General features: G+C 33.7%; 1 protein-coding gene across 8 annotated transcripts in view; it reads right to left on the minus strand.

The window, feature by feature from the left end:
• LOC127875956 (polycystic kidney disease 1-related protein-like) overlaps positions 1–13,408 on the minus strand; it is a 228,786-nt gene that overhangs the window by 141,192 nt on the left and 74,186 nt on the right. The gene's annotated exons all lie outside the window — the stretch shown is intronic.

Genomic DNA, 13,408 nt, shown 5'->3' on the forward strand with positions numbered 1-13,408 from the left:
TATTAATGGGTATTGTAGGAAACATTTGCTACACACAAGGAAAACAACATTTATATTCAATTATACAATAGTTAACCCGTGCAAAAAAGGCTGAAAAGTGCTTGAAATGACACAAATTCAAGGCTGGAATGACTGAAAAAAGGACTAATCCACAAATTCAGCTGCAAGTTTTAACTCCTCAAAATTTGGAGGAAAAAAAATAACTTAGATATACTGTTCTGGATGAAATTTATATATATTTTTTTAGGCTCTGAGGCTTATTTTTATAAGACCTTATAATTATATCACTTTGTTACGATAATTTTACCTTACAACATTTAAAGTACATGTAAATCTACTAAAAGGTATTTTAAAAATAACTCTGAATTAAGGGGACTGAGTAAATTTGATTAAGGGATGTATGATGCAAGTTGAAAATTGTTGTGAAATGCAGTAAATTGATCCCTGATTATCATAAGTCATCATATCATCAAATTACAACTGTCAAGATATCTATGTGTTGCAATATTTGATAACATTATCAATTGATCTTAGTTTCCAGCACCTGTCATATTTTCTGAGCACTACTGTGATAATTAGTTTGATCTCTTTTGAACGGTGATATATATCTTTTATTTCATTAAATAATTATTTTACTATGAACACAGTTATGTTTAAGGTCAACATAGTTATGTTTAAGGTTTGCATCTTTTTGTCATGCCACCAATAATAAGGACCACAATGGAAATAAGAGCTTGCTCTTTTTTGTGTTATCCTTGGTTTGGTGAGCATGTCATAGTTTATTGTAAATGATATAGTTTTTAATAATTGCTTATTATTTTATTCTATGTTATGTTGTAAACTGTGTATATGCTTCCTATGCCGAAATAAATCTATCTATCTATATATCTAAGTGTTTTGTTTTATGGTGTCAATTTGGTGGCTGTTATCTTTGTATTCCCCCAGTTGTAAACAAAGAATGCATGGGTAATATGATCCATACAGCCCGATAAGGCAGACACTGCTTCATTTTTGTGAGTCCGAATTTGAAAAAAGCGGGTGTTTGCAAGAATTGTTACTTTAGCTTCAACATTTGAAATGCAGTTTCAAAGCAATGATTGGACTTTCTTAATTTGACGTTTTAATACTTATGAGGATGAATTTATCTTACTTTGATGAACATTCTGAAATGATAAAGTAAAATAGGGAAGTCAACATTCAGTGTGTGAAAAAGGCTGAAAAAAGTGATTCAGTGATAATATGATGGAACTTTTTTTAAGTGCTCTGAACTACTAAACAGGTTTGTTTCTATATTTACTTTGTATTGTTTTCTTATATTGTTGCGTTTATTATAGTTATATTGTTTAACAGTATTTATCTGTTTTGGCGGTTAGTTTTAACCTATAACATTTAAAATGAATGCTCAAGCTAGTTATCTTTGCAGTTAATTTCACGTTATATAAAAACATTATAAATGCAGTCAAAGGTGTCTATATCTTATTGAATATTTTTTGCCATATCAAAGATTTTTGTCATTTGTGAAATAGAAACCTAGTGTTAATAGCTCCATCAGAGGTCCAGATAAAGTTTGTGTATCCCTTAAATTAAATTAGTGAATGTTTTAGTGAACCAACAAGCATGATTGTTGATTTTTAAGTATATAGTTTTAAGCCACGTTTTCACTAAAGTCAATGTATTGCGTTTATTAGAGCAGTGAATGAGTTAATTGTTCGATCAATGAAGTATGTTATCATCTGCAAAAAAGGTTTGTCTTATGACTCACTGTATCTGGATAAAGATTCAAAGGTGCATGTTGTTTTTGTGATTTTTAAAAAAGTTTTTTATGTCCCCGGATTGAAAGATCGGGGGTATATTGTTTTTGGCATGTCTGTCTGTCAGTCATTGTTTCCGTTAGTCATTGTATGTTTGTGTCCCAAACCTTAAACCTTGGTTAAAGTTGTGCGATAACTTTTAAAGTATTGAACACAGCAACTTGATATTTGGCATGCATGTGTATCTCATGGAGCTGCACATTTTGACTGGTGAAAGGTCAAGGTCATCCTTCAAGGTCAAAGGTCAACACAATAATCAAAGCGGCGCATTAGGGGGCATTGTGTTTCTGACAAACACATCTCTTGTTAGCTTTTGTGAACTCTTAATGTACGTCAATCCATCAGCAACTTAAGGAGCTATGTATATATCGGAGTTATGCACATAATACAAGCTGGTACCCTCACCACTCTGTCAATGTGGAGAAGAGGAACAAACTGCTGAACATGTTCTTCAAATATGCAAAAGACACGATCAGGAGCGAGCTGCGAAGTGGTCCGAAGACACAACCCTCAACAGAATACTGTATGGAGGTCTAGAAGATCAAAGACGGACTAAAACATTCATTGCAGAAACTGGCATGATTGTGTAGCGCGAACGTCAAGAAGAAGAAGAAGAAGCTCATATTCCCCCACCCCCTCCCGGAATCATTCACATATTCTCCTGTAATTTCCGCCCGGAAATGAATTCCGCCCGGAAATTTTTATCCCAGTCTAATTTCCGCCCGGAAATATTTTCCGCCTCATTAGCATATTCTGCCCCGTGTCAGCATGCGAAAATAATTTCCGCCCGGAAATCTTTTCCGCCTCATTAGCATATTTCGCCCCAAAGTCCGCCCCGTTTCCGCCTGGAAAAAATCTTTCTTTTAACCACTATATTCCGGGTGGAATCAAAAGTTTTCCAGGCGGAACTGTCAATTAAATTCCGTTTCAATACCGGGCGGTAAATTTCCTACGGGAGATGCACAAAGCATGATAAACAACGGACAAACAACAACTATAAAAGCTCAACATGGGCACGTTCTTCTTAGGTGACCTGAAAACAGATGCTTCCACTACTGGTTCAATTATTGAAGATGCAGACCATGTACGATTGTTGAATATGACTACATGCTCATTTAATGTTCTTTGGCGTGTTATGAATAACCTTGATGTCAAAACTCTGTAACTGTAAATGCAGGTGCCAAAGTCTAAATGGGGTTCTACATGAGCGTTTCTTTTTTATATTTATTTACAGTTTACAGTTAAAGAGTTTTAACATGAAGGTTATTCATACCAAACCAAAGAACATTCCACTTTGACATACTCTTATAGCTGAGGAATTTCGAAACCGACATGCAGTTATGCCTCATATCTGGACTATACGCCATTCTATAAATAAAATGCACTATTTCCAAAAAGACATGATAAAAGTGTATTTTGTCCGCACCTTCTCCAAAAGCGTATTTTTCAGAGTTTTTTGTTTTAAAAGTACACTAAACTTCTTTAATTCTGTCTTTTTAGAAATCAGAGCGGGCTTTTTCACAATCTTTTGAATTTTGACGTGTTTTTCCTATACTTTTTCATGATTGAAAGCACTTTTCCAATGAAAGTGCATTTTTCAGTGCATCTTTTCAATGTATGTGTATTAAGAAGTATATCTTTTCTAGCTATGAACATATTTTATACCTGAGAAACAACTGAACTTATCATTGTAGAGATTTCTTAAGTGCATTTGCAATTTAAGCAAGAAAACAAACATATTTTATTTTTTAGGGCATAAAATAACAAACTTCACCACACTTTTCAACACTGACGCTAATAAATGGAACATATTCTTGGATAGTAAATGCGCCCTCCATACTTCAATTAAATAATAAAAAGTTATTAACAAGTATAACAAAAAGTGTGTGAAGTAAATATATATAAGCGTCATAATTTAATAAGCTTCTGCTCTTAAAGATTCATGCACACAACATCCAGTTTAAACGTTTCAACAACTTAATTCAAAACAACAGTAAACTGTTTATTGATTCTGTAGTTGAATACAGCAACAAAAATAATCATTACATTTTTTTTTAACAACAATGCACTTTTTGTTTTTTAATAAGTACAGTTAATTAATATATAAATCTTGAATGAGACATTATACATTTGAGGCAATCATTTCACATCATTTAAAACGAAACAATAGAAAATATTTAGGCTTACACTTCACCACAAATCTTAACAAGAGTTCCGCGGTCGGAGATGACCGCATTGAAGCCGGATTTTTTATTTAAATGACAGGAAAGTACCTTTCGTGTTTTTGTCAATGCAATACTTAAATTACTGAAATATTGTTCAAAGGTCAAAATGAAATGTAAGTACTTTTCAAGGCATGAGCAAACCTTGTGTTATGTTTTGAATGCATGCATATAAATGAACAACAATAACATTTAAGGTCACAAATATGAACTTGAATTGACAATTAGGAAAGTTTGATCTCAATTTTTTTATTTTTTAACATTTTTACATTCAAGGTCACGGTGACCTTGACCTTAAAATGACCAGTGGTCATCTACTAGTTCTGGCCAACCTTCATATCAAGTTTGAAGACTCTAGGTCTAAGCATACCAAAGTATTAACAACTTTAACATATTTACATCCAAGGTCACAGTGACCTCGACCTTCAAATGAATGACCTTGAAATGACCAGTGGTCATCTAAGTGTGCTTGCAAACCTTTACGTCAAGTTTGAGATTCTAGGTCCAAGCATACCAAAGTTATAACAATTTTAACATTTTAACATTGAAGGTCACAGTGACCTTGACCTTCAAATGAATGACATTGAAATGAGCAGTGGTGATCTTCTAGTACTGTCCAACCTTTATGTCAAGTTTGAAGACTCTAGGTACAAGCATACCAAAGTTATAACATGGAATAAGAACTTTAACATTTTTACCTACCAAAGTTATAAGAACTTTAACATTTTTACATTCAAGGTCACAGTGACCTTGACCTTAGAATGAATAACCTTGAAATGACCAGTGGTCATCTAAGTGTGCTTGCAAACCTTCATGTCAAGTTTGAAGACTCTATGTCCAAGCATACCAAAGTTATAACAATTTTAACATTTTAACATTTAAGGTCACAGTGACCTTGACCTTCAAATGAATGACATTGAAATGACCAGTGGTCATCTTCTAGTACTGGCCAATCTTTATTTCAAGTTTGAAGACTCTAGGTACAAGCATACCAAAGTTATAACATGAAATAAGAACTTTAACATTTTTACATTCAAGGTCACAGTGACCTTGACCTTCAAATGAATGACCTTGAAATGTCCAGTGGTTACTTACTAGTTCTGGCCAACCTTCATGTCAAGTTTCAAGACTCTAGGTCCAAGCATACCAAAGTTATAACAACTTTAACATTTTTATATTGAAGGTCACAGTGACCTTCACCTTCAAATGAATGACCTTGAAATGACCAGTGGTCATCTGTTAATCCTGGCCAACCTTCATGTCAAGTTTGAAGACTCTAGGTCCAAGCATACCAAAGTTATACCATGAAATAAGAACTTTAACATTTTTACATTCAAGGTCACAGTGACCTTGACCTTCAAATGAATGACATTGAAATGACCAGTGGTTACTAACTAGTTATGGCCAACCTTCATGTCAAGTTTCAAGACTCTAGGTCCAAGCATACCAAAGTTATAACAACTTTAACATTTTTTATATTGAAGGTCACAGTGACCTTGACCTTCAAATGAATGACCTTGAAATGACCAGTGGTCATCTGTTTATCCTGGCCAACCTTCATGTCAAGTTTGAAGACTCTAGGTCCAAGCATACCAAAGTTATACCATGAAATAAGAACTTTAACAGTTTCGAGCACGCCGCCACCCCGCCCGCCCGCCCGCCCCCCCCCCCCCCCGCCCGCCCGACAACATCAATCTATAAGCCGAGATTTTTTCGAAAAAAATCCGGCTAAAAACTATTTTAGGAAAAAGCCTCTTTTTTAATGAAAATGGATACACTTTGAAGACAAAGCTTTACCATGCATTTTCTGTAAATACATGTACAAAATGTCAATTAAAACAATAAAAGTATGTTATGTAATATTAAATTTAGTTATAGTAGTTAAGTTATTAAAAGAGCTTCAGAAAGAAAGTGTTGACAAGTCAGAGCTCCGGGCCAGATAAGGTTTTGTGAAATTCTTAACGTTACCACCAGGCTTTCAAAAAGAATTCTTAACTCTGAAATTTTATTCTTAACGTTACTACTATATTATAAGTTTTGGAAAATAATTCAAACTATTTCTAAATGACCTAAAAATAAATAATAATGGGTTTTTATGCAAAAAATCAAAATAAACATACTAGCAACTTTATTTATTCGAGTTCAACAGTGTCTATTCAGTATTATAAAATTTTATTTTTCAAATACCTTCATATGCCCAAACTGTGCTTAGATTGCATGCCTTTGATGAATTTTTACATATTTCACAATTAAAACGGGGCTCCCTTCAATATTTCTAACGATTAGCCACGGGAATTGTCCCTTCCACTCGTTCAATACTTTTTTGTTTAAGTTTGGACTCGTCGTGTCGCGTTTATTTTTAGCTTTTCCGACTGTGTCGGCAACTGAACATATAGCATCGTATACGATCTTTTCTATAATGTCTTTCTTAACATTCAACTACGGCTCACTTTGTGTACAATATGTTAAAAGCGTGTTTTAGCACGCTTTGCAGTTTTTTAGGACGTTCTCTGGGCGCCGCCATTTTTTTTTTGACAGATAGACTGTTAACGCCGCTTTTATTGGAAAAGCGCTATGTTAAACAAATCCGATAACCATTCTATATAAGAACCGAAAAGATCTTCAATACGCGAAAAGAACTCAATAAAAGTCGATACGAACCGATGTAGAAATAATATTCGGAACTTGATTTTATAATTCTTAATGGTACGACAAGATTTGAAAATAAATACGTAACGGACTTGAAAATAATTCGTAATTACGAAATACGACCCTTATCTGGAGCTCTGGACAAGTGTAACCTAAATCATTTGAACAGTTTATTAACTTTATTTGCAAAACAATAAATTTTAAGCTGTATTTAAGACTATCTGATCATAATAACTATTTTAAGAAATAGCCTTTTTTATATGAAATTCATTTAACTTTTGAGACACAATTTTATCATGCATTTTCTAATACATGTATATGATTATACAAAATGTCAATTGAAACAATGTTAGTCTGTCATTTTGTAAACTCAATAAAGCCTCTTTTGCATTTTTTAAAGTCTCTATAAAGGTGACAATCCGTAATTATTTACCGATTTTTAAATATATTTTTCATATTTTATTTATAAAGGTTATCAAAAAACAATATGTATGCTATTGGACATAACCATACAACAAGAGGGCCATGATGGCCCTGAATCGCTCACCTGACTCATTAAGATCAGATGAAAACTATGACCTCTATTGTCTACACAATGTTTTTCTATGATTTGACCTAGTGACCTAGTTCCTGACTCTAGATGACCCAAATACAATCCCAATCCAGATTTCATCAAGATAAACATTCTGACCACAGTTCATAAATATTGGATGAAAACTGTGACCTCTATTGTCAACACAAGGTTTTTCTATTTATTTGACCTAGATTTTTACCCCAGATGACCCAAATACAATCCCACCCAGATTTCATCAAGAATTCTGACCAAATTTCATAAAGGTTGGATGAAAACTGTGATCTCTAATGTCTACACAAGGTTTTTCTATTATTTGACCTAGTGACCTAGTTTTTGACCCCAGATGACCCAAATAAAATCCCAACCCAGATTTCATCAAGATAAACATTCTGACCAAATATCATAAAGATTGTATGAAAACTGTGACCTCTATTGTCTACAGAAGGTTGTTCTATTATTTGACATAGTGACCTTGTTTTTGACCCCAGATGACCCAAATACAAGCCCAAACCGGATTTCATCAAGATAAACATTTTGAACAAATTTCATCAAGATTGGATGCAAACTGTGACCTCTACTGTCTACACAAACAAACTGTTGACGGACGGACGCACGGACACACGCAGGCACGCACAACGGACGCCGGACATCACACGATCACATAAGCTCACCGTGTCACTTCATGACAGGTGACCTAAAAATATGTGTCGGAGATAAACATGAACAGTTGTGGTTAAAATCCCATAGAAACAAGGGCTGTTTGTAAAACATGCATGCCCCCCTATATGGGCTATAAGTTGTAGTAGCAGCCATTGTGTGAATACGTTTTTTGTCACTGTGAATGGTGGAGGTGGTGGTGGTGGTGGTGGTGGTGGTGGTGGTGGTGTAGTAGTAGTAGTAGTAGAAGTAGTAGTAGTAGTAGTAGTAGTAGTAGTAGTAGTAGTAGTAGTAGTAGAAGTAGTAGTAGTAAGTAGTAGTAGTAGTAGTAGTAGTAGTAGTAGTAGTAGTAGTAGTAGTAGTAGTAGTAGTAGTAGTAGAAGTAGTAGTAGTAGTAGTAGTAGTAGTAGTAGTAGTAGTAGTCGTAGTAGTAGTAGTAGTAGTAGTAGTAGTAGTAGTCGTAGTAGTAGTAGTAGTAGTAGTCGTAGTAGTAGTAGTGGTAGTAGAAGTAGAAGTAGTAGTAGTCGTAGTAGTAGTAGTGGTAAAAGTAGTAGTAGTAGTGGCAGTCGTAGTAGGTGGTGGTGGTGGTGGGTGGTGGTGGTGGTGGTGGTGGTGGTAGTGGTAGTGGTGGTACTAGTAGTAGTAGTAGTAGTAGTAGTAGTAGTAGTAGTAGTAGTAGTAGTAGTAGTAGTAGTAGTAGTAGTAGTAGTGGTGGTATTAGTAGTAGAAGTAGTAGTAGTAGAAGTAGAAGTAGTAGTAGTAGTAGTAGAAGTAGTAGTTGTAGTAGTAGTAGTAGTAGTAGTAGTAGTAGTAGTAGTAATAGTAGCAGTAGCAGAAGCAGTAGCAGCATTACAAGACCAATACTTAAGAATGATCAAATGGGAAAAGGTAACCTACACTGGCAGTAAATATGGGGCTCATTTACAGGTCAGATTTGGAATCTCTGCTGTAAAATGAGATTTTGAATGAATTAAAGGGAGGTAAATCTGTAATAAAAAGAACATGCATAAACCGTAGTTGTTTCCCTTGTTTGAACCATGCTAAATCCTTACAAGTTTGGAAAGAATTGGATGAAAAATTTGGACTTTATTGCATAAACACCATTTTCTCAATTCAAGGGGAGGTAATTCTGTACTTCATGGACCAATAATGCTCATTTTTTGTAGGGTTCGTGTCCTCATTGATATTAAGACACTGTGCAAATTTGGAAAGGATCGGACAAAAAATGTGGAAGAATTTTTAAAGTTTTCACAAAATAGGCAAAAACGAATAAACATGCAAAGTTCAACGAGCTCCTGCGGCCATGTTTTTTGACGAATCAAATTTCTTTAAACAACTTTTTCAGGGGAGCCTTCAAAGGTCATCCATGTGAAATTTTTTGAAAATCTGATGAGCGGTTTCTGACAAGAAGATTTTTTAAGGTTTTTACCATATATGGTCATGGCGGCCATCTTGGTTATGTGATCAAATTTTTTTTAACAATTCTTTTGTCCCATGACCTAGGGATGCTCCACATGAAATTTAGTTGAAATTGGCTCAATGGTTTCGTAGAAGATGATGTTTACAAATTGTTTACAGACAGACAGACGGACGGACGGACGGACGCCGGACGCTGAGTGATCACAATAGCTCACCTCGAGCTATCGCTCAGGTGAGCTAAAAATGAGCAATACAACTTGTTTTAAGCTCAAAATACAGTGTCCCCCAAGTCAATAGACCAGTTCACGAGTGACGTCACGCGCACCTGCAAATATTAGACTCCGCCCACTGGTTGGCAAAAAGAGGTGAAATTCATATAAGCGCATATAGAGAAGGTTGAAATAATCATCGTTTTTATTAATAATCATGCACTATATCAAATATAATTTTACTATGTCTGAATAAAACATAAGCGTGCAAGGAAATGCATTTTTGGAACGATTATATTGTTGTTATTATTTGTTTTTACTATAAACGAACTCGGGAGTGGAACACAATATACGAGCGCGGTATGCGTTTACCATAAAAATCTCTACTTGGCACATCTTCGCGACCATTTTTTAGATAAAAAATTCTCTGATATTGAAATTCTTTCAGAATAAATCAAATTTAATGAACGAACACAAATAAGGATGTAAACAAACAGCAAATAGATCGACTTTATGTACGCAACATATAGTAACTGATTTGAACATTTATGCCTGTTAAAACTTGCCTTGTTACACATTAAATAAATTCTCTTGATAAATGTAATTGTTTTTATTTAATTATTCACACCAATTTTGACACTCTTTGTTTAAGCGTTTTGAACCCGGTGTTTTGTTGCACCTTTGTTCATCAAAGCGATTATCTCGTTATGATCGGATACTGTCCAAATAATTACAAACAACACATGGTGTCATAAATCCAGAGACCTATTCTTGAGTCCCTTCATAAACCACATGTGGCATACACGTGTATGGTCATTAAACACAATTCACGATACCTCCATGTCAGCTCTTGGCATATTGAGAGATCATCAAAGCAAAATTGTAAAGCCAAAATACGAAACAGTTGCTTCAATAAAATATTTTAACATATTTAAAAAAATGAAGATATTTGTCCGAAATGGATTAACAGGAACTAGTGTATGTATATATTAGCCTGTTTAATCATAATACTAGAGTGTTAATAACTATAAGTTAAAAATATTGTGGAATTTCACTGCTACACAATTAACGTATTTAACGAATACCGGCAAATGTATACATAAACTCGGCTATTACGTGTTAAGATTGTAGGTTTCTGTAGTGTACGAAATTACATCATGATAACAAGCAAACAACAAAGGGTAAAAAATTATTGCGTAAAATAAATTAATATATAAATTTATTTATCATAAAATGCTTAATTGTTATCACTCCTTATCACCAGTAAAGATAGTGCACGCAGACAGTTCAATTTGCTTAATATGCAGTTCTTGTTTTTCATACGTATGCTAAACTTTATGATATTGTCATTCGATGGAGACGAAACGGTAATTCATTCAATGGAAAATCAAATTACTACAATTTTTATAAATTGCAATGTATTCCGCTCTTAGGGCTTCTTTTTATAATTGATTAAATGCCCCTCTTACACTTAGGCTCGCTTATGAACAATACTAATATCTACACCACTTAATTATAATTATAACCAACTTAATGTATGTGTTATTTTCTTTGAAATATAATTTACCAAAATCTTATTATCAAAAAGAACAGGAAAGAATATTTATTGTTTGTTTTGTTGGATTGCCAGTTTTTAGTCTTCCGACCACGTTTACTCTGATGTTAATAACTAATTCGTATTTTTATACAGAGGAAATTTTATTTATGAAAATACATTTATTGGTTCTAAATATTATATTGTTGCACTATTATTTCAGAGTTTAATGTTTATTTCGGATTTTGTATCGTTTTATTGACTAAACAAAAGACATGTATACATGTTTTACGTTATAGACAATCCCAGAATCGATAATATGGGCGCCGCCTATTACGTAACCCGCGATTGAAAACGGTACTGAAGAATTTGACAGATTACAACGTTAGCATAGTGTACACACGCTTTATTCCAATTAACAGTACTTTATAACTTCGCACAGTAGGATTGAAAACAAGTGAAACATGAAACCAAGTGTCGATATGTATCACATCGTAAATCAATATAATTTAAATAAAAAATATACACGATAGATTCATAAAATATGTATCTCTGCACCAATATTCAGTGACAACACGTAATATTTAAGGCCGAGTTGGCATTATTAAGTATACCTTTCAGTAATGCCTTTGTATAAAATTAAATTATTTCTTTATGGAATAAAATTATTCAAGCATAATTATACAGGCATAGAAATATCTAAAGTCTGAAGTAAACGTTGTGATTTTAGCGTAAATAGTGCCGGAGATATTAACATATATAAAGATTGAAACATCCATTCAGACCAATTTTTTTTTTAGATCTTTGATATTAATTAGATAGATTTAAGGTCGATGTAGACAATTATATTGATATCTGCCTTTGTTTAAGCCTATATTATTTCTTATTAAATGTCGTACTTTCTATACTTTGCGGAGATATTCATTAAGAAACATTGTAAGATTAAAGACTGAAGACGACTTCTTTTATTGATTAATGCATATCTTTGTTTGTCTAAACAGTTACCATTTCGCTATTAATATTTCCCGTGTAAGTGTCATTTTAAAGGTAATATACAAATCTATAGCCGAAATGAAGTTTGTGATTCTAAAATTGTTCCGTAAATCTTTATTACCGGGGGGGGGGGGGTACATCGAAACTCTGTACGATTTCATGAAGAGATTTTTTTTTAAATTAAAAGTATGTATCTAGTTTAGTCTAAAACTAAAGTGGTTTTTAGCAATCTTTTATTTAAAAATCGTTCTCAAGCTTATACAAAAATATCTAACTGGAAATGAATTTTGTGATTTAAATGAACAAGTATCGGAGTTATTCGCTTGCAAAACTGTGTAAGATGTCAGGATATGTCATACTTTTTTATTGAAAAGGACATATCAGCTTTTGTCTACAACTTTCTTATATTATTATTTAAATAACGTTTTAGATGTTTCCTGAAATATTATTTAATTTTCTTAATAACATCTTAATTCAAGATTGAAATGTTCAACATGAAAAATAATGAGCCTTAAATAAACTTAAATAGTTCCAATTGTGCTCTCTAGATTTCCGTAACGTATGTCTTTATTAATTTTTCGTAAAACGGTCTAAATTAACGCTTAAAAAATAAAAACGCGAACAGAATAAGTGATTTATTTTACTTTAATTACGGATTATTAATGACAGCAACACACATCTCTTGAAAAAAAACATCAGCGATAAAGGCGCGAACGAATTCGCTAAATGGGAGACGATGTTCCAAGTGTGGATTAAAAGCGTTTATGGGTTTGCCCGTGACACCACATGTTTGCACATGTGTAGATACCGAAATTAAGATAAGATATCACGCGTCAGCTTTAAATAACATGTTAATTGACAATCTAGACCTTATTTATGCCAGGCGCCTACACCATGTCCATGTCCATGCTGTGTTTTATTACTCTTAAACGAATCCAAATGAACCTTTTTTCTACTAATTACGTAATTTATATTTTAAAAAAACACGAACTATTATGTGTTTGTCAGATCGATAACAGGAACTATTTAAATCCTAAAATAAATTTGATTAAACCGTTTCGCTTCCTTGTTTTGCGTAGGGACCTATACACACATATATAGGTCCATGTTTATTTCTTCAGTACCGTTTTGGAGGCGCGCGAGAGTATTCAGGGGCGGGTAATCCGGGAGGTATCGATTTCTGGGATTGTCTATTGTAACCAGTGTTTTTTGCCAACCAGCCAGTGCGCATGCGCGGAAAATCCCGAATGTAAACAATAACATTCAACTGGTCTATTGTGTTTACAACCAATCAGTTTATTTACATCGCTGTTTACTTGGGAAGGTGAAAGTGAAAGTAA

The sequence above is a fragment of the Dreissena polymorpha genome, chromosome 4 (genome assembly GCF_020536995.1).
Source record: "Dreissena polymorpha isolate Duluth1 chromosome 4, UMN_Dpol_1.0, whole genome shotgun sequence".
Classification (NCBI taxonomy): Eukaryota; Metazoa; Mollusca; class Bivalvia; order Myida; family Dreissenidae; genus Dreissena; species Dreissena polymorpha.